At 34.0% G+C, this 21,140-nt stretch overlaps 1 long non-coding RNA gene and 1 pseudogene across 1 annotated transcript; both read left to right on the forward strand.

Annotated features, from left to right (window-relative positions):
• Positions 1 to 608: 608 nt before the first annotated feature.
• On the forward strand, positions 609 to 4,293 carry LOC128205547 (uncharacterized). Its single transcript, XR_008256269.1, has 3 exons — positions 609 to 625; positions 3,824 to 3,894; positions 4,027 to 4,293. It is a non-coding gene; the product is annotated as an uncharacterized LOC128205547 (long non-coding RNA).
• Positions 4,294 to 4,336: 43 nt separating this feature from the next.
• Positions 4,337 to 17,515, forward strand: LOC128206492 (receptor-type tyrosine-protein phosphatase mu-like; annotated as a pseudogene).
• The last annotated feature ends 3,625 nt before the right edge of the window (positions 17,516 to 21,140 follow it).

Below are 21,140 nucleotides of genomic sequence, written 5' to 3' on the forward strand. Positions count from 1 at the left end.
CAATGCGGAAAATGTGGGTGCTTCTATATTAAATGATATGTCTGTGTTATCAATTGAAGACGATTTTTCAAAATGCGATATCTCCGAGTCTTTAATATCTTGCAAAAAACCGTGACTCTATCAACTCAAAGACGTGACATTAGTTGACCAGTCGTCGTACAAATGGAGACAAGTTATACGAAAAGTGAATAATCTCTAGCAGTTCATTTTTTATTCAAAGAAAACAACTATGCACACGATAAGGGAACAACTTGTATTGATATAAGGGTCAACATAAAAATGAGTACTATAGGATTGTTATCATTGTACAAACTAAACAGATGGATCATTGGTACACTAATTTTAAAGGAAACAGTTCAAATGATTTATAATTTCTTCATTAATCTTAAATTATAAGAAGTATTCCTCTTATTTCCAAGATAACTTTTTTTTATCAATTTCCCAAGTTTGTAAAAAGTGCTAGATACAAATTTGAGAGTCAATCAACTTGTTCTCGTGTTACAGAGTTCGAACCCCGTGAGTAATGCGTCTATGTATTTCGCACATTTTTCCCTTTTTTGGAAAATAAATTATTTATTAGTCGGTACTGCGGTGGTTGTGTAGGATAAGGACTATTCCCATAAGAGTGAGTTTTATTAATTGTACAATAAAGCAGAGGCCGTAATACAGAAACAATTTTTTTATTATTATTTCGTACGTAGTAGTTGTTGTAATGTTTTATTACCACACCAAATAAAAATATGCTTCTGTAGTACGATCCTGGATGATTACGGTCAAAACGGAGTTGTAATGTATCAGTAATGGCTAGTTGGTGTAAAATATTTAATATATCTTGTCTAATGATACAGGTTTTGAAATGAACCTTTTGTAGGTTCTTTCTTATGAATACATTATGAATACTACAAAAAAAATATTCGTGGTTTCAAACGCTTGACTTACATGAAAAACCATGACTCAACAGTATGTGAAAAATAAACTTATTGACAGTTTACCTAGGAGCTCACGTGTGCTTTATGACTCACGATTTGGTCATCCTACGCGCCTTTAAGTTGCAAATACTACTATGATTTAAACGATTAAAACTTAACCCTTCGTTCATGAAATAAGGCTGCTTTTCTTGCACCAATTGATGACATCGACTTGGTTTACGTTACTCTCATATACTTTTATGTGTGTGACTCCGTAATAATGCGGTTAACATTGAAAGTTATTCAACAGTTCAGTGGCTTTAGATATCACATTTATTTTTTCAATTGTACTTTACGATCCAATTTTTATATTATCAAACCGAAACAAGTGTAAGCGATATCATCAATTAGAATGAGTAACGAAAGAATACCATTGAGCAATTTATAACATACAACTACGTGTACATTAGCACAGTTTCAAATATATAACAACACATATCTCTACTGACTGTATTAGTTACCAGTTGTTTGTCGTTTGTCTGAAATCGTTTTTGTGTCAGTCTTAATATTCATAATTTATATATTTAATCAGATATTTAGAAATTATGTCTTGCATATCGCCAGAGAATGTTTATTCCCCAAATTTATTCCACGAAAAGAAGCATAAACATACCAAACAATCATGTACAAGTAAAATAAAATGAATGTTTTCGTCTGACTTACATTGCCGTCAAAATCGGTCATAACAAATTGATTTGCTTGTTGATATTCACAATCTGTTGTTCTTTCGGGTACTTATTCTGACACCGTATCTGTAACAGCCGCAATTCCTTAAAGCTCAAGGCACTAATCTTAGTCCGCCGTTTTCTTATATTTATATAAAAATGACATTGTGCAGGTAATAATATCTCCAATTACATTTTTGCATATTATACAACCAGTTGAACACCGCAATTCCTAACACCATTTATCCGAAATTACCGTTATTTCGAAAACAGTTTTCGGTCTCGATTTTATTCCTTCTTTGTTTAACTAATTTTTTTATCTTTAATTCGAAATAGGTTTTTTTTTTTTATAAAAGGTCGATCTTTTCCAACTGCCTACTGATTATTGCAACTCTAATCGGTTCGTAAACCGTACTTCGAAGGGAGGCCAGGAAAATACAAAATTCATCAAGAGTATAAAAAAAGAAATCTTTGTTTTAGCTAAAACCTTTTCTATATCAACACCGGCCAGTGCAACACAGACAATAACCCCTAGCATCGGGTAAGCGATATTTAATTTCCAAAAAAATACATCATGAGGGTAGGTTAAAAATCCAGAGTAATACTATATAAACAAACATTTGATCATCGTTAAGCAAGAAATGACAATTCTACAGCCATTTCAAGTTTTATTAAATTTTGGATTATTTTGTTTGTTTCAATTTGGCTCCCGCTCAAAGTAAACATATACTGAGCTAGAAGTGTTGAATATCATCGAGAATGACAGTTAAAGTGGGGATCCAAAATTTGAATTTGATTCGGACATGTCTGTTGGGAATTTGGATTACAGTTACAGTAAAAAGACAGTTTCAGATCAATGTTCATGTGTATATTTAAGCTATATATTGAAATAATTCAAATGTAAAATATTTATGCCGATCTTTTTTTCCTATGAAATAAATATGGCATATGTTTGTGTTTTCTTGAAATATTTTTTGCTATATATTCAAGTTGACACAATCAGTTTTTGCAGTACAAATGAAATAAAATTGTCTTTTGTATATATGTCTTAATGTTTTCTAATAAGTGTCCAAATATGAACTTGTTATCTCAAAATGTAGGGAAAATATGCAAGATTAAAAAAAAAGACGTTAAATTCTGAGAAAGCCATAAATAAATCGGGCGCTGGCTGGAATTTTCTGTGACATATTTGGCGCCGAAACAATTTTGTATGTAAAACTATTTACGCAATTCAATAAAAATTCAAACAAGTGTTATAGAATAATGGATAATCAGTAATCTTACTGTCAAGTTTTTGAATACAATTATCTCACACTTTGTCTAAAAAGAGACAGAAATAAACGAATATCATTGATACCCTGGTTTAGCCAAACATTATAAAATATGTAAAAATAATTTTGACATTTATGTTCCAATGATCCTCTAACTAATGGCTTGCAATTCTGGTTAAACATATTTCATTAGGTTTTTAGAAATTCCATAGTCTATACTATCAGAAAATGGGTTTCTTCAACATGTTTTAATGTTGCTCTATGTTCTTATAAGTAGGACGATATTGACATATTAATTTCTGAGTCCAATAAATCCCAATTTCTATTTATAGACACACGTATAACAAATTATGAGTGATAAACCTTAAACTACTTAATTACTAATACATCTATGGAAAATATTACTTACTGATAACAAGATGGTAACAGTGTATTAAATAGCAGAAAGCGCAAAAATATTAAATGATTGGTGAATGCTAAAATATTTACTGCGATCTCGCATAAGGTAGTAATACCATGTTTTCTGCACATTTCTTTCAAAGTAAACTCGGTATCCTTCATAAAAAATATTGTTTATGACATTCCTCATCCTTTCTGGTATATTTAAACAACTGTATTAATTGCGGTAAATCTTGTTTGGTTGTAAGAGTGCATCTTTAATACTAGTAATTAATACTCTGATCGATTAATTATTGTTGTAATTTGGCTCCCAAGATCAATAGTCAGTCAATAGATTATGTTAGTCTGAAAGGAAATGTTCGTGACGACATTAGTAATGTCTACGATGGGGCTACGATGTTGTGTTCGTTTTATACAGAATGCACTCTCGGCTATTATAAAGTAACCTAGTGGTTAATTGAAATTGGTTGAGAAAATAAAGATGCTTTCAGTAAACCATTATCTCTTTATGTCGTTTCAGAGACACTAGCAGGATAAACATGCTATTTTGGACATTTACTTTACTATGCTACGTTCGATCATGTATGGCAGGTATGTAAATGTAAACTTATATGAAATGTATACCTATAGGATATGTTAACACATTGATTGTATCTTAAGAATGGGAAACAAAGAAAATATTTGATACAGCATATTCCTATATTTGAAACAAATATCTTCCAGTGACGGTAATTATAGACGAGAAGGTGGTGAATTGCGATGTAAACTGTGCGTGTTGTAAAGGAGGAACGTCAAAATGTAATATTGATACAACCTGTAAAGACGGATGTGTTGCAACCATATATGGTCACAGATGTTTTCACTCTTGTCCCGAAAACTGCTATACGTGCGAACATATGTTAGGCAAGTTATGTTACACATGCAAAGATACATTTTATGATAAAAACAGTTTATGTAGCAAGAGGTGTTCTGTAGGGTGTAACAGTGGAACATGTAATGACGATGGAATATGTAGTCCATGTAAAGCTGATTTCGAAGGGCCTAGATGCGAGCCATGTTTACCAGGAAAATATGGTTCAGATTGTAAATTAAACTGCACATATCAGAACTGCCGATGTACGACTGACAGAGATTGCATATCCTGTAAAAAAGGCTTCTATGGCAGCAGCACCTCATGTCAAACACCTTGCTCTACAGGATGTCAAAATTTTGTTTGTAACGATGATGGAACATGTAAATGTACCTCAAATTTTAATGGAACTACATGCAGTGAATGTGTTTCCGGACATTATGGGACACACTGCAATGAACTCTGTCCCGTAGGCTGTGTAAATACACAATGTTCAAGAGATGGCACGTGCTCCTGTCGAGTTAACTTTGATGGAACTACATGCGATACATGTTCAGATGGACGATACGGTAATTATTGTGAGCAAGTATGCAGTGTCGGTTGTAAAGAAACAATGGCTTGTGACAGAAACAACGGATTCTGTGACTGTCTACCGAATTTTACCGGCAAAAAGTGCAAACAATGCAAAGACGGTCTTTACGGACAATCATGTGACTGACATTGCCCAGATAATTGCAAAGGGAGCACATGCTTGCAAGATGAAGGGAGATGCACATATGGTTGTGTTGATGGTTTTTCGGGTGACAAGTGCACACACCCTTGCGGCAATTCATGCGCAACATGTCTACAAAATGATTCATCACACTGCGTGACATGCTTCAATGGTTACAGTGGTTCAACATGCCGATGTCCTCCTAACTGCAACTGCGCGATTGGATTAGATGCTTGTGTTTCATGTTCACAGGGGTACGCTAATCCTGAACAACAATGCACGTGTCAATCGATCTTTTGTTCCGGAAATGAGTGCGATCAATGTATTAACAATACGTTTTACGTTGATAACAATGCGTGCTGTGCATGTCCAAAACATTGTAGAGATGGTGTATGCAAAAACGGACCCGAGTGTATTTCCGGTTGTATCGACAGCTTTTATGGTATGAATTGTTCTAAGAAGTGTTCGTTCTTTAGTGCTGAGTGTTCACAATGTAACCAGATCGATGGAGAGTGCTTGTTGTGCAATGAGGGATATTACGTACATGAAAATGGAAGTTGCATTAGCTGCAATAGCAACTGCATGAACAATCAGTGTAGTTCCGACACTGGCATTTGTCTAGTCGGTTGTTCAGAAAACATTTGGGCGAATAAATGTGATACTCCTTGCCCCGAAAACTGTGAGCTAAGAGGAACAGAAACGAATTGTAACAACGCCGGTAAATGTAAATATGGATGCGTTGATGGCTACGAGGGCGATGAGTGCACAGGTAATAATCCCATATAAATTGCAAACACTTTTTAATAAAATAGAACATAAGACTATTCATTGATTGCATAGCTTTATTTGTTGATTTGTTGACTTCTTGAAGAAATTTATTTTCATTTATTGTTCACACCGAATATAATTGTTTCTAAATTAACTCTACATGTTCCTCAATTATTAGAAGAGTATAAAATTACTTTAAATGTGCCATTTAATGTAGCTGCTGTGTCACCAGAACGATATATTGTGGGGGTAGTGACTGTTGTGGTCATCATTGGTGTGGCTGCTGCGGTCTTCTTTCTGCGTCGAAGGTATTTACATTTTGTGATATACAATATGTGATTGATTATAAATGTATAGACCTGTAATTAAATCGTCGACTGTGCGAATATAAATGCATTTAACGTCTCCACAAGAATACCTAACCGATTAGGAAATAATGCGGATGTACCACATGTGTTCAATTAATTTAGACTCAATTATAATATTTACTTTCTAACAGATTAGCTCGACTGTTTCCCTCACACATAACAAACGGAAACATGAATACAACTGCCAAAGCTGACGTTATCGCCGAAAACAAGAACAATTGTAAGTCTACATTAACATAACATATTCTGGTTTACGTCATTAAATATTGCTTAATAATGAATGTCGTATACGTTGTCGGTACAATTCATCTGAAATGCCTTTATTGGACACTACACAGCTGCACGCATGTCAAGACAAAGGTATGTTTGCATATTTAGAACGATTTAGATATTAATAAGAGTTTGAATGTTTCGCCAAAGTGAATGTTATTAACGAGTGAAGCATTACCTACTCTGGATGTTAAAAAAAACATTGCAACTTAATCAGAAGTACTTCTTTAAAACATATGGACAAGCCACTAGTGAAATGTCACCTTTCGGGTTCATACTCAATGGGCAACAGTCAATGATTGTTTGTTGTATCAAAATCTCAAATAATTTATTTATTGACAATCTTTTCACACCTGCATTTTTCTAAACATTAATTCAAGTTTATGCTTGAATGTCATAGGTCAGAACGTCGTTATTGTTATTAATCTTGAACTTATCGACGGATATACTTATATTATCAAAGTTGTCCTCGTAGGGACGCCATGCAGAGTGCCTCTGCTATATTTATATAGGGTCAATTTCCCTATGAGAAGTCTCAGATAAATTATATCTGACGCTCTTGTTACATGAACATTTGTACCCAATGAAACATCATTATTAGTTCGTATTAATTTGAAGCTCGATGCCATGTAATTCAAGATAAAAACAATACCAACATAAATCACAAATCGCAACAGTTTTCTCCTGTCGCAAATAGTTGTCTAACTTCTTTGAAATCAAAGCCGTTTGCAACACATTGGTATGTTTGATTGTTAGCTTATTATATATTGTTTAGTTAAATTATTCACAGCAAACGAAGGGAATGGGCGGGACAACCGAGATTCCACGGATTCTAATCAACTGAGTCACCGACATCAGGCAGGCAGGTTTTCTGCGCTTATGCAACCACCATCAACATGCGAGATAAATCTGGAATTTGGTAAGATTGTATTTTAAAAGAAATAAAGATTAATGCAAATTTAAGTGACTGTCTTTTAACATAAATGATCGTTGTGTTCAACGAACAAAGTACACATACCGATGTTAGCCTAGTGACATTTTACATTTGCTGCATTTATTCTTACGTCAAACATTTCGAAACTTCATAACGTGGGATTGGTTTACTAGTGTTTTGTATGAGTTATGTATACGAATCTTTATTCAGATAAAGATGATATTCACAAAGCAGCCGAACGTACTACTGGTGTATATTACAACAACTCGGTCGCTTTGAAAAAGTCAAAAGTGTCTGTTGACGGTCTTGTTGAATACGTTGATTCATTAACACAAGATGATATTAAAGCTGAATTTGAGGTAGTTATTTTGACTCATTGCTGACAATAAGCTTAATGACAGATTTAGAAGATCAGTTTCTGGTTAAAAATATAGACTTAGTTGTGAAATAGTGACATTGACGGGTTTTGGACATTTGCATTCAATCGTTCAAGCTTCCTCTTTTTAAAATAATCTATACAAAAGTACAAAAGCCGCAATGTGAAATCAGAGGTCTAAAGGATTAAGTGATGTACTCTATTGTATCCGATCGAGTCAGAAAATAAGAGGTGTTGTTTTCATTGCAAAATCATATCTTTATATATATATGAACGATTTTGCAATGGAAACAACTCCTCTTATTTTTATATATATATATATATATATATATATATATATATATTACAAAATACATGTTTTTATCTGTATCATTATATATATTTATCTTTATTTTGATTTGCTAGAATTTTCCACAAGGTCTTATTAAGCCGTACGTTTACTCCAAAAGAAGTGAGAACATGCCAAGGAACAGATACAAGGGAATTTATCCATGTATGTAAAACCTAAGTATACAACATAGACGCTGATATATAATGCACAAATATTACATCGTCAACGAAAGAAAGTCCTGCATATGCTTCGCGCTAATAATAATATCATTTCTCCTCCAGTCATCGTCGCTGACAATGTCACAAATGTATGAATCTGGTAAAGCATTTGTTCGGCTGTAATTATGAGTATTGTTGTTTAACCCGTTTTGGATATCCAACCAAAATAACATTTTATGTGTTTGGCAACAGATGACGATTGCAGAGTAAAGATTCGAGATGGAGATACAGATTACATCAATGCAAGTTTTATTGATGTAAGGGAGTTTTTGATTTTATGACTAAACAAATGGCAATATTGTTTAGGTTAAGGGAAGGGCTTCTATGTAATAAGTTAAATAGTCGTTACATTTAAAGATATCATGGTAGCGAGCGTCATCCCATTCACTATAAAAAAAAATCCAGTCGTTTGAAAGTATTACTGATAGCGATCGTTAAGTTAGCTGATGGCGAAGTTGTCTACGTATACGATCATGTTAAATCTTCCCTTTTCCAATCTGCCATGTAAGATAATCCGTGCCATAAATATCGATCGATATAACAACATTTAGGATTAGCTGTAAGTACATTTGTTCATATCTATCTCCGATGTAATCAAATTCCTTTACACGGTTATGGTTATTGGTTAAATGATGTTGTTTTCTTTTTTCTGCAGGGTTATAAAAAGAGGAAAGAGTACATCGCCACATAAGGTAAAAATAACACATTCGTTACAAAATATTACACACTTCGATGTTTCTATGACATTTAAGATAAATGCGTTTTGCCAGGGTCAGGCTTCAAAATAGATTCCCGCTTTAAAATCAATTATCTGATTAGACAGTTATAATAACAACCTAAAAAAATAGCTCCAAAGGTGTGTTTTATCCCTTTTTGAACGACTGAATTTTCTTTGTGAAATCCGGGCTGCAGACGTGTAGATTCCAATTCAAACTGTGGCATGCTTTAGCTTACAATTTGCTATCATATCTTTCAGGACCAATGTCGCAGCAACTGGGTGGTGAATTCGAACCCTTCTGGCGAATGGTTTGGCAACACAATGTTGAAAAGATTGTCATGGTCACAAACTTGATTGAAAATGGGGTACATAAATGTTTAACGTATAGTACGTAAACTCGGTATGAATTGATACGTTTGGATATAGTTTACGATGTTTCCCAAAGCAACAAATTGAAAAATCAATAATATACAAAACATTACGCAAATTAAAAACTTGAATAAATGCTCGTTTATTTTGTTTAACATAATAACGTACATAAACATAAACATTATTGAAATCATGAAAATATGTTTAAACCATTATTCAATTATATGTTAATTTTATGATAGACGACTAAATGTGAACAGTATTGGCCAAACGTTGGTATTAGCAAGATGTATGGCGAGTTCAGAATTACGTGTCATTCGGAGGACATGTATGCTGAGTTTACAAGGAGAGCCCTTACAATTGCAAAGGTATGAACTTATCATTAGATTCCATATGCTTCATGCTTCTCTAATTTTATAATATGCAAAACCAATTCTTAAGTTAAGCTGTTTCATGATAAAAAAATATGACTTGAGTTTTTTTAGTGTATTTAACATCCATAAGTTTTAAAAGCATGCGCTAATTTTGTACATAGATACAATCTTGTAATACGCTTTTGTATTCATGTTGAAGGCAAAAGCCACGAAAGCAGATGTCGTTCTTTTGAATTCATGTCTTCATTGGTAATGCAATTAATCTGGAGACTCATTAAGTAAATCTTCAACTCAATTTGGACAGGTCTAACCATATTACCGGGTTTTGAATGTAAAAACTTTAGATACCAATACATTATTTAACGTATCAGCGGGACTTCAAAATGCAATCGGGACGGCTAACGAATATTATTAACATTGCAGAAAAATTGTTGCAAATAACAAACGTACACAGTAGATGCATTAAAAAATGAACGACGATATATATCCAATGCAATATAAGACATCATAAAAATAAATTATATTATTATGAATTTCAATTTACAACAGTAATATAATTTTTAACGACAACAATTAAAATAGCATAAATTGCATATATTCACAATACATGCATGTGTCTGGTAAAGTAAAAATAAAATAGCATTTGAATATAGATTAATTATTGAATTTAATTAAGCGCTCTGCTTGCATTAACAATACGTTCACAAAGTCATCCGAAGAAAGGTCCCTCTACCAACTGCACTTCAATGTTGGCCTGACAAAGGGTTTCCTGAAGATGTCGCAGCAATCATTGAGTTCAGACAAAGAGTACTGAATACTCCAACAACGTGTACAGGACCTACTGTGGTCCACTGCAGGTATAGCTTTGTTATGCTGTTGAATCGGTCATTCTTAGTAAAGACGTGACATCGCATACATCAAGTTAAGTGTTCATGGTCTCCTTTGCCATTGCTTCATTAATAATATAATGATATTAATTAGGTGATTTCATATTGGCCTAGTTATTTGTCCGAGGTTAGCTGTACTTGCCTGAGCCCGAAAGGGCGAAGGCATATACAGCTGACCAAGGACAAATAACTGGGCCAATATGAAATCACCTAATTAATAAGTATTGTATTAATTAACTATTACCATTTTGGTTAAAAACATTCTTTTAACTTACCTTTAGTTCACATTGAAGCCGTATTTATCCCTTATTCATTCATGGTGTCTGCTTTTCTAGACTTGACTTTGCTGATTTTGACATGCATCCTTAAAGTGACATTGCACATACTTATGAATAAATCATTGTATTGTCTAAGGAAGCCTGTCTTTTCGTCTTAATTTCCTAAATTGTTTTCCAAAACGTCAAATGTTTCACCTTCGTCGTCCACGTACACAATCGTAATAGTCGTAAAATCCACCAACGGGTTAAATACAACTGTAATATCAATCCGTTCAAAGTGGTTCAATCATTCAATAGGTTCAAGTATTTCAAATAGGTTTATACGAAGCACAAACTTTTCAAATCAGTCGGAAACGGAAAACAAAATGGCTACTTTAAAAGAAGATTCCAGCATATTTCTCATATTAGGCGAGTTTCGACAGCCAATGAAAACGGCCCATTTCTCAAATCCTATATTAGGCGAGTTTTGTAGCCAATCAAAACGGAGGAAACTCATATTAGCCGAGTTTTGTTGCTATTGGGCGAGTTTGGTCGATATTGAGCGAGTTCTGGCATATATTGTCTTCAATTGGCTGGTATTGGTACCGCAATTTTCTCTGTATCTCGTCAAATACGTAATAGTTTATTAATGATAACGTGTATTGGGTATTGTTTAAATGGAATTCTTTACGGATATAAGATATTCAAAGTCAATTTTCACCAGTTATTAAAAGTGATTTATTTTTAAGATTTATATCAATTGGAGCGTATATGCCTTGCTGTAAATTGCCTAAAAGTGTTCCACTAAAACACAATGTTTATTGGAAGGTCACTTCATTCTGCGTTCCGAAAAAGGAATTATTACAAGTTGATGATTACACATTTTTTTTTTCAAATTTACAACGCTAAACAGATCTTAAACATGAACCGATCAATGTGAGACTATTTTAGTTTTAGTTTTATTTCAGGATAAAGCAGAATGTATCCAATAATGTTTTCTTTCTTTCTTTTTTTTTAAATTTTCGCGCACACTCCAATTTTTTCATCGCATTTCATGTCCGGTTACTTTGTGCTGCTTAGCAAACAAATACGATCAAAAGAATCATCGAGTAAACACAGGCACATACTGTTACTATTCTACCAATATGTACGAACACAATTGTTTTGACCGTTATAAAAATAAATTGACGGTTACTTTGAAATTAAATGTAAAGGGTACTTACACGGGCCGAAAAATAAATGGTATCATGGAAAAATATATCTGTTTATGAATATTTGTCTTGTGTCGGTCTTTGCAGTGCTGGTGTGGGACGAACGGGCACGTTCATTGCTCTTGATATCCTGACGAAAGAGGGTAAACTGAAGGAGCGATTGATATCCCAGGATGTGTGGTCAACATGCGACAGAACAGGCCGAATATGATACAGACCATGGTTTCATAAAATCATATCGCATCTATTTTCACTTCATAGTTGCCCTTTTTTCATTAAAATAAGATTGCCAATACTCGCGTTTCGACATTACGCTATGGGTGTTAAGAAATGAAATGAGCGTTACGATATTATTTTAACGATACTGTATTATCATCAAGCACATACAATTATGCCCATGTAGATAATAGCTGGTATGTTTTCAATGCTTTGAGAAGATGGCAATTATCTATATTTCTTATTTTATTTAACATGAGTTTTTAAGATGTTGACCTTGAACTTGAAATTGAAGTATTATCATGGGGTTATTTTCTGCTTTTCAAACATGATATGGAATTATTCCAATTTTTATAATTTAGTTTATATTCTTGTTTAGGTTTTCGTAACACCATTGTCTTGTAGAAGCAGTATGAATATCTCCACAAAGCTGTTGTGTATTCCCTGGCTTTCAATTGCACACCGATCAAGGCAGAACAGTTTCAGCAATACATGAAGACAACAAAAAGAGCTGACTTAAATAGGCAATTTCAGGTTGGTTTATTTATATCTAAAGTTTAAGTTTAACCTAGACCCTTTAGACTCTGTAGTTTATTAATATTTAAAGATAATATTTCTTATCGAATGCTTGCGGTTATTAATTTGATCATATAGCATCATTACTACAAAACGCTCTTCATTTGTTGCAGCAACTTCAACACACCGTTGAACAGCGATCGACACAGGAAGCGAACGCAGTCGAAAGAAACAAACAGTACTTGGCTAAAAATCGAGCAAATGCAGACATACCGGGTAAATCCGTCTTTGTTCAGTTAAGTTCTTAAAGTAAATATCGATGCAGACATACCGCGTAAATACGTCTTTGTTCAGTTAAGTTCTTAAAGTAAATATCGATGCAGACATACCGGGTAAATACGTCTTTGTTCATTTACGTTTCCAAATAGTGAAAAGCAATGCAGACATACCAGTTAAATATGTCTTTTCATTTAAGTTATTTATCGAGAACACCAATGCAGACATACCAGTTAAATACGTCTTTGTTCATTTAAGTTTCCTTATAGTAGAAACCAATGCAGACATACCAGGTAAACACGTCTTCTTTCATTTCAGTTTCTAAATAGTGAAAACCAATTCAGACATACCGGGTTAATACGTCTTTGCTCATTTAAGTTTCCAAATAGTGAAAATCAATGCAGACATACCAGGTTAATGCGTCCTTATTCCTTGAAGTTCTTAAAAGTGAATATCAATGCGAAAATACCAAGTAAATATGTATGTGTTTCATTAAGTTCCTAATAATGAATACCAATGAAGACATACCAGGTTAATTCGTCCGTGTTTCTTTACAGTGCATGTCAATGCAGACATACCAGGTAAATACGTCTTTGTTCCTTTAAGTTCTTAATAGTGAAACCAATGCAGACATACCAGGTAAGTACATCCTTGTTCCTTTAAGTTCTTATCGTAAAAACCAATGCAGGCATATCATGTAAATACGTCCGTTGTCCTTTAAGTTCCTAATAGTAAAAACCAAAGCAGACATACCAGTTAAAAACGTCCGTGTTCCGTTATGTTCCTAATAGTAAAAACCGATGCAGACAAAGCAGGTAAATACGTCTTTGTTCATTGGAGTTTCCTAATTGTGAAACACAATGCAGACATACCAGGTTATACGTCTTTGTTCATTTAAGTTCCCAAATAGTGAAAACCAATGCAGACACACCAAGAAAATACGTCCTTGTTCCTTTAAGTTCCTAATAGAGAATACGAAGGCAGACATACCAGGTAAATAAGTCCTTGTTCCTTTAAGTTTGTAATAGTGAAAATCAATGCAGACATACCATGTAAACACGTCCTTGTGCCTTTAAGTTCCTAATAGAGAATATTAATGCAGACATACCAGGTAAATACGTCCTTGTGTCTTTCATTTCCTAATAGAGAATACCAATGAAGACATATTACCAGTTGAATACGTTCTTTTTCCTTATAGTCATAAAAGAAGATACCTAGATTAATAACAGTATAAAATACATCAATAACATAAGAAACACAGTGAAATCTGCATCTATGATTTGAGAGTATCACCTCAAACACGCAAACCTTAAGAAATATTCGTATTGCACTTAAATATAATAATACATTGGAAATAACAAACACATCTAGTTGCCAAACATATAACGCAAAATGACTTTTGATTGTAGATGATGAAAACCGACCACAACTCTACCTTGGATTGGAAAGTGGATCGTCTGATTACATCAATGCTGTGTACATACATGTGGGTGAACCTTAGTTTAGTTTGCTTTATTCAATGTATCGTAAGTATTTTTAAACTTTCAATTGTTCGTTTAAATTAGATAACCAATGCATTCAATTTAACTGAATGTATTCTCGCATAGGCATACGCACTAAATGATATTTTGATTTGTAACAATCTTCTCCTACAGCCATGGCATATTTGAGGGATTGAAATTAAAATAAATACTAGGTTTTCAAATACTTTTCATTGTTGGATATTTATTTTTAGTACTAACAGTTAAGTAGTTTTTTAATGGTTTACAATAGCTATTCATATAATATCAATAACAATTGTTGTTTATCTGATTGTTAATGTTTTCAGTCAGACAGATGAGAACAGGAACATTTATCCAGTTTTTACGCATTGTCATGGTTTAAAAAAAGTATCATTCATTATTATTATACCATTTTATCTTACATGCACAGTCCGAGAATTTGAGGTGAATTTCCCTTTTACAGGGTTTCAGAGAAAAATGCCGATTTCTGGTTGCACAGACCCCGTTGCCGGAGACGGTTAATGCTTTTCTAACCTTGATTGTCCAAGAAAACTGCTCATGTATTGTCAGTTTTGAACCAGACATGGACAAACAAAGGGTAAATAATACACACATGATTTCTTTATTTAATAATTCCATTCAACTTTGTAGCCAATAATATAAATGCTGTCATATTAATGATGTAAATTGACATTGTTTATTAACAGAATGTTGGAATATACTACCCGGCGGAAAACATGCAGGCGTTGAAGAAAGGTTCATTTGAAATCAGCTCTTCACGTGAAACAATGAAACCAAACTATGCAATGAGAAGCCTTAAGATACGTCATACGAGTGCGACTGGGGTAAAAGTAGTAACAAAATAGTAATATTATTATCTTAAAGTATTTATATCCATCGAATAACGTTTTTGATTACGACAAACATTTACAACAAGCAATATGAAAATGAATGAATAACGTCGATTTGATCACTCTTTATTGTATTGCTGGGCGCATTTTGAATGCCTAACATTGGAACAGTTGGACGCGTCATCATGATCGCCAAAATTAGTCTAATCACGAATAATGAACATCATAAAAATAAAAATAACTGATTCCATTTAAGCTTATGTTTCCTTTCCAGCGCCTTTCTGAGAAAACTCTGGCTCATATGCAGTTCACCGAGTGGGATGAATTGAAAAATGTTCCTCTTTCTGTTGAAAACTTTCTCACCTTCTTGAACGACGTGGAGGAAACAACAAATAAACAGAAAGATGGACCGATACTTCTACATTGTTTGTACGAATTACTTTTACGTTTTGAATTGCAATAATATTAAATCTTATATAGATTTTTTCAAACTGATTTTGCTGCGGGGCACTGTTTGGGCTCTGGTGTCTGGTTTTATCAAATGGTCTTGTGTTTTACCCATTACTGTAGCAGGTCACTTGTTCTAGTTACTGTCCGAATTGTACATTGAAGGGACAATAATCACCTTACAGCTGTCTTCACAATCGGGCTTAAATAAATTGTATATGGGTATTATTTCAGTAAACTCCATAGTCATAGTTCTGACAAGATCACAAATCATCATTTAAATGATAACTTTTGTATGCATATTATTTTAAATGAACTCTGTATGTATCGTTCAGATAACTAGACTCTCTGCAGATAGGTTGAAAGTAATTTTGATGTTTGTATTACGCAACATAGTGATGGAGCAGACAGAACGGGTCTATTCTGGTTTTTTTTCAATGTTGCTGAGGAAAATGGCCATAGAACACGAAGTTAGTGTTCCCAATGCTGTTAGGAAAGTCAAAGCCATGCGACGACTGGCGATTTCGAATTTGGTAACCGTCTTTCGTTAATAGAATTTTAGTGGGACAACCGTTACAGTAATTGTCATGTTTTATTAAGTGATTGCTCCTTGCTTTTATTCATAAAGACAACTATCATTTACATTCGCAGTATAATAAGATTCCCTTTTATAGTCGTATGAAGTGTATGTCGTTTACTTTAACGAAAGCTAAAGTATAACATGTTTTGTGTTTTCACAGGATCAATTCGTATTCTGTCACGAGAGCGTCCTTGAGTATCTGCGAGGATTTGACAAGGATTTGTATGCTAACTTCGCGGGTTCCAACCAATAGATACAATGCATTTAGGAATTTTAAACAAGGATAACAAAAGCATATTATTCAGAACGCTTGTTTATACAAAAATGACGCCGTTGCAATTTTTATTTTCGTTTCTTATTTTTTGTGTTATAATTTATATCAAACTCTTTCAGGTGTAAAACACTATGTTTGTATATATAAAACTGAGGGATGGAACTGTGCATACTTTTGTATATATTGTATTGTTAGTAATTGGTTACTTATGTTGCTTTTGAAATTTCTATTAGTTTATAGTTGATAAATATATAGTGTTGTTTTACCTATGCTTGTGGCACTGATGTACTTCAGTGCCGCTTTTATCATTATTGACTGTAAATATTAAAACGTTGTTGCTAATACCTGTACATATTTTAATAATTAGTAGCTTTCAACAAAACTCTTACTCCGCTTGAACTTCAATCAATGTATTATCAATTCATTGATGTCAAAACTTGTCAGTTTTTTATCACTGTGTTTTACGTGTTATGTGTGTTTAATTGCTTCAGCAAAATACAACTGGTCGATGCGGCCTGAAATGTTTGAGTTACAAAAGACAAAAAAGAGGCCTCAACAAAATCATTAAAGGGTTAAATATTGAGCTGTTGAAATATTGATTCAGAAAACATGACCTCTGAAGAAAGTCTTTCGAGAAGATTGCTAACAAAAATCTTGAGAAGAGGATGACAAAAAACGACAACCACTGTTGGCAACCCTCAAAACGTAGGACAAAGGGTTTTGTGACATATTGACGAATGCGATATGAAACTGTTTGATAATCAAAACGATTTGGATATAAGAGACAGCCGTTCGTCCGAGTGGAGCCAACTGTTGACATGTAGTTGAATGTAAAATACAATGTACATGGCAAATCTTACGACGTACTTCGTGTCTTCGGAAATACGGCGGGAGAGAAGAAAGGTTTTATATACTCTAACGGCTTTCAAAACAATTATGCATAATAAAATTATATAGTGTGTAAAATAGTATATTAATGTTTAACAAATGTTTAACCAAATGTAAATAAATACTAGTTAAAAATCAAGACTTCATAATTATTTTGTTTAACGAACGGTGATGGAACGAATGCAGTAAATGATTAATATATTGCGATCTAAGTTAGCCTGTGGAAGAATATTGTATTTAGCTTCAATATCTTTCTATGACTGTGCCTAACAGACAAGAACGGAAATGATTGCGTTAAACGCATGGGCGTTCGGTTGAGGAACTATTTCTCTTAGTTTGGATAGACTGTATGTGTGTAAGCGTTCCCGGTGTGTGTGGGGGGGTGTTGGGGGGGGGGCGTGCGTGAGTGCGTGCGTTTATGCGCATGCGCGCGTGTGCACGTGCTAGCAGGATAGTATCAATTGTAACGAGTGGTAGGTTACTAAGCTTTCCGAGCTATCAATTAAATAATAGTAAAATCGTGACCATTTTAATCTACAATTTTTTTCTCATGACTACTTCGTCTTAACGATTGTCAAAATAATTCTTCAAAATTATTTGTTCAAGAACGGTAAATTAGCTTAAATTAAATTTAATTTAATGGTCCAATGCCCAGAGTCCGCCCGATTTATTATAGGTTTGATATGGTCACAGTACTTCTCAGCTTTACATCTATAGAGGCGTTTATTGTACTTCAAAAATTGCTTTTATCTTAAAACAATTTTCACAACTGCAAGTACCCACCTGTTAAGTAAACTTAACTAAAGACTGTTCCAATATCGTAGATGTGATACGTCGAAATGTTTCGGCCTCACTCTAAGAATCATCTGGCAAACGTTTTTGGCGCGCCCAAATAGACTACCTGTCAATAAACATGTTGCGAAGCCTTTCTTAAGACCACCCAAGACCACCAACCGGACTCAACCTTTCTTTTCCATGTGAAAAAAGTTCACATCCTCCAGGTGAGGGTCTTTTTGCCATTTATGGAAAAGACATCCTAGCCCCCTTCTGCTGGAAAGCACGCGTTTTGTTTTGTTTTCAGTATTTTAGGGGAAAAATACTTTTTCAAATATTAAGTCAAAAATCAATAAAGATGTAGGTAAATCACTAGGAAACAGCATTCAATAAATCGTGAAATCTCAAATTATTTTATTTCTTTTGAATTATGGATTTCAGACGCATTTTTTAAAATATAAAACAGGGTCTGGCTAACGGCTATGTCGAAGAAGGGTAAAAAAGGCCCCCCAATAATAGAGGGAGGAAATGATGTGGCCAATGTCAAGTTATATACAAACTTGTAAAAAACATAAATACTGGTTATCTTATATTCGAACACCGTACGTTGTGTGAAAATTAAGGATATTTGTTGATTTCACTGTGAGCGCGTTGTTTATTTTATTTATGTGAGAAAAAAGTAGTGAACTTCGAAATCAGTGACATAAGCATGTCTTGACTATTAGTGATCTTAAGAAGAAGTGATTTACGAAACTAATGCCTTGTATAAAATTACAAATTTCAAATTTACAAGGGTAACTTAATTGTCAAAAACTATTGCAAATGGTGTTAATGTTACAAAGGGACGTGACTGTGTGTAAATATTTACAATAGGAGATAACTCACAAATGACATTATTGCTATTTCTAACAAATGGCGTATTTAATTTAAGAGTAATTTACTGTGAGAAGATGTCGGTATTATTAATAAAGGTTAATAATCATGTCATCTTTTAGTGTTTGGACAAATGCATGATAAAAATAAACAAAGGGAGATAACTCTGCAATAAAGTACCCAAAAGTCATATTTATTGCAAAGTGCACATCACTATTTATTTTCAGTCAAATCCTTTAAGTTAAGAAAAAAGAGGATAACATAAAGAATCGAAGGGTGCACATTATAACTTTATCTAGCTTTTTGGCTTCTTAAATTGAGGCAACTTCCCGTTTGCCAAGATAGTGCTTGCACGTATACATCTCTCCTGTAGGGTAACCAATTGAAATTTGGAACTAACTCAATACTTTGGCAGAGAACTCCAAAAACTGAAATAATAATGAATTAGATCTTCAGTCATCGAAAAATTTATGAGAACGAGAAAAAAAATCAACATTTATTAAATTCTAAAAAAAACAATTTTTCTAAAATACCGTCAAATATCTGCTATAATACTATTTCTTGATTGATTAAGGCGATTCCAATTAGGCTTCAAGTCACAACTTCAGATCTCATTTGCTTAATTTCAGAATAATGTAGTATCATTAACATGTTACTTATTTTTAAAATGAAAAAGTCATTCATTACCATAAAAGTCATTATTTTAAGTATAATAATCAATCATTTTCTATAATGATAGCATTTAAGTGAAATTGATAGCCTCTGCTCTGTTTCGCAACAACATAGATATACACTACTAGACGTGCAGTTTATTGTGGGTGACGTGGTGTGTTTTTATTTGAAGCAAGATACTATTCTAGCGTGTGCTGTCCTTGCGGGGCGTAGTTGAAGTATGCATGTATTTTATTTGAAAAAAAGAAATTATTCTAGTGTGTGCTGTCCTTGTGGAAAGATATTGAAGTATGCATGTATTTTATTTAAAACGAGCTACTTATTTTGCGTATGCTGTTCTGGCGGGGTGTATTAAAGTATGCATGTATTTTATTTAAAACAAGATATTTTTTTGCGAGCATTCTTCGCTCGAACAGATTATTAAAAGCTACGTAGTGCACTGTGGATCGTTGACAATGATAGTTGTGATGTGGGCAGCGCGATGTCCATGATTTTAACCTATTAGAGAACGAGGTCAGGGATCAATCTTACCAACCCTGGGGCGAAGCTAGACCAGGGATATGCCCCTTGGAAAGTGTTTTTTCAATGTACATCGAGGTGTTTTTTTTGCAAAACCTTTTCGCTGTTCACTTTTTTTTTGTTCGGTCATTTATTTTATAAATCAGTATTCAGCATGCTATACCCTTTCAAATGGTACCAAAGGCAGAAAGATATGTCAATGGAAGGGGCGCACTTGTTGTCCCCCCCGCCTTAACCGTCCAAGTTTACATTTGATTTCGATATAGGGCAACATACGCCATCGGACTATAAATTGTTAAAACTTTCAAGCGGATGTACCCCAAATCACCAATAGCAGTACTTAAAACCTAAGAAAATTTGATTCTGAGGGAGGAATTGAGGTCAAAAGATTAACCCATAAGATACGCCCATTCTAACGTCGAATCCTAAACCCGCCTCTGTGTACCACCATAGGCATACGAATATCCATGAATATTCACGTTTCAATTTGCTTGCTTGCTTGCTTTAGAACCTCAGCGATGTTTCTCACATCATCGTGTGTGCCAGCGTATACCGGGATGGGTGCAGGTCAAAACGTCTAAGTTCAAAACGTCACAAATTTAGTCAAACGGCCCCATCCAAAGCCAAAACGTCCCCAAACTAAAATCAAAATGACACTGGTATTTTTAGTTCTATGTGGACTTAAAACAAAGACATCTTTCTTTTTCTTCACCATTTTAAAGAAAAAGGGCAGACTATGCCCCTGAAAGAGCCCGGCTTTCAGTTTATAACCGGAGCGGCCGAGTGGGTAGCGTATCGGACTCTGA

The sequence above is a fragment of the Mya arenaria genome, chromosome 10 (genome assembly GCF_026914265.1).
Source record: "Mya arenaria isolate MELC-2E11 chromosome 10, ASM2691426v1".
Classification (NCBI taxonomy): domain Eukaryota; kingdom Metazoa; phylum Mollusca; class Bivalvia; order Myida; family Myidae; genus Mya; species Mya arenaria.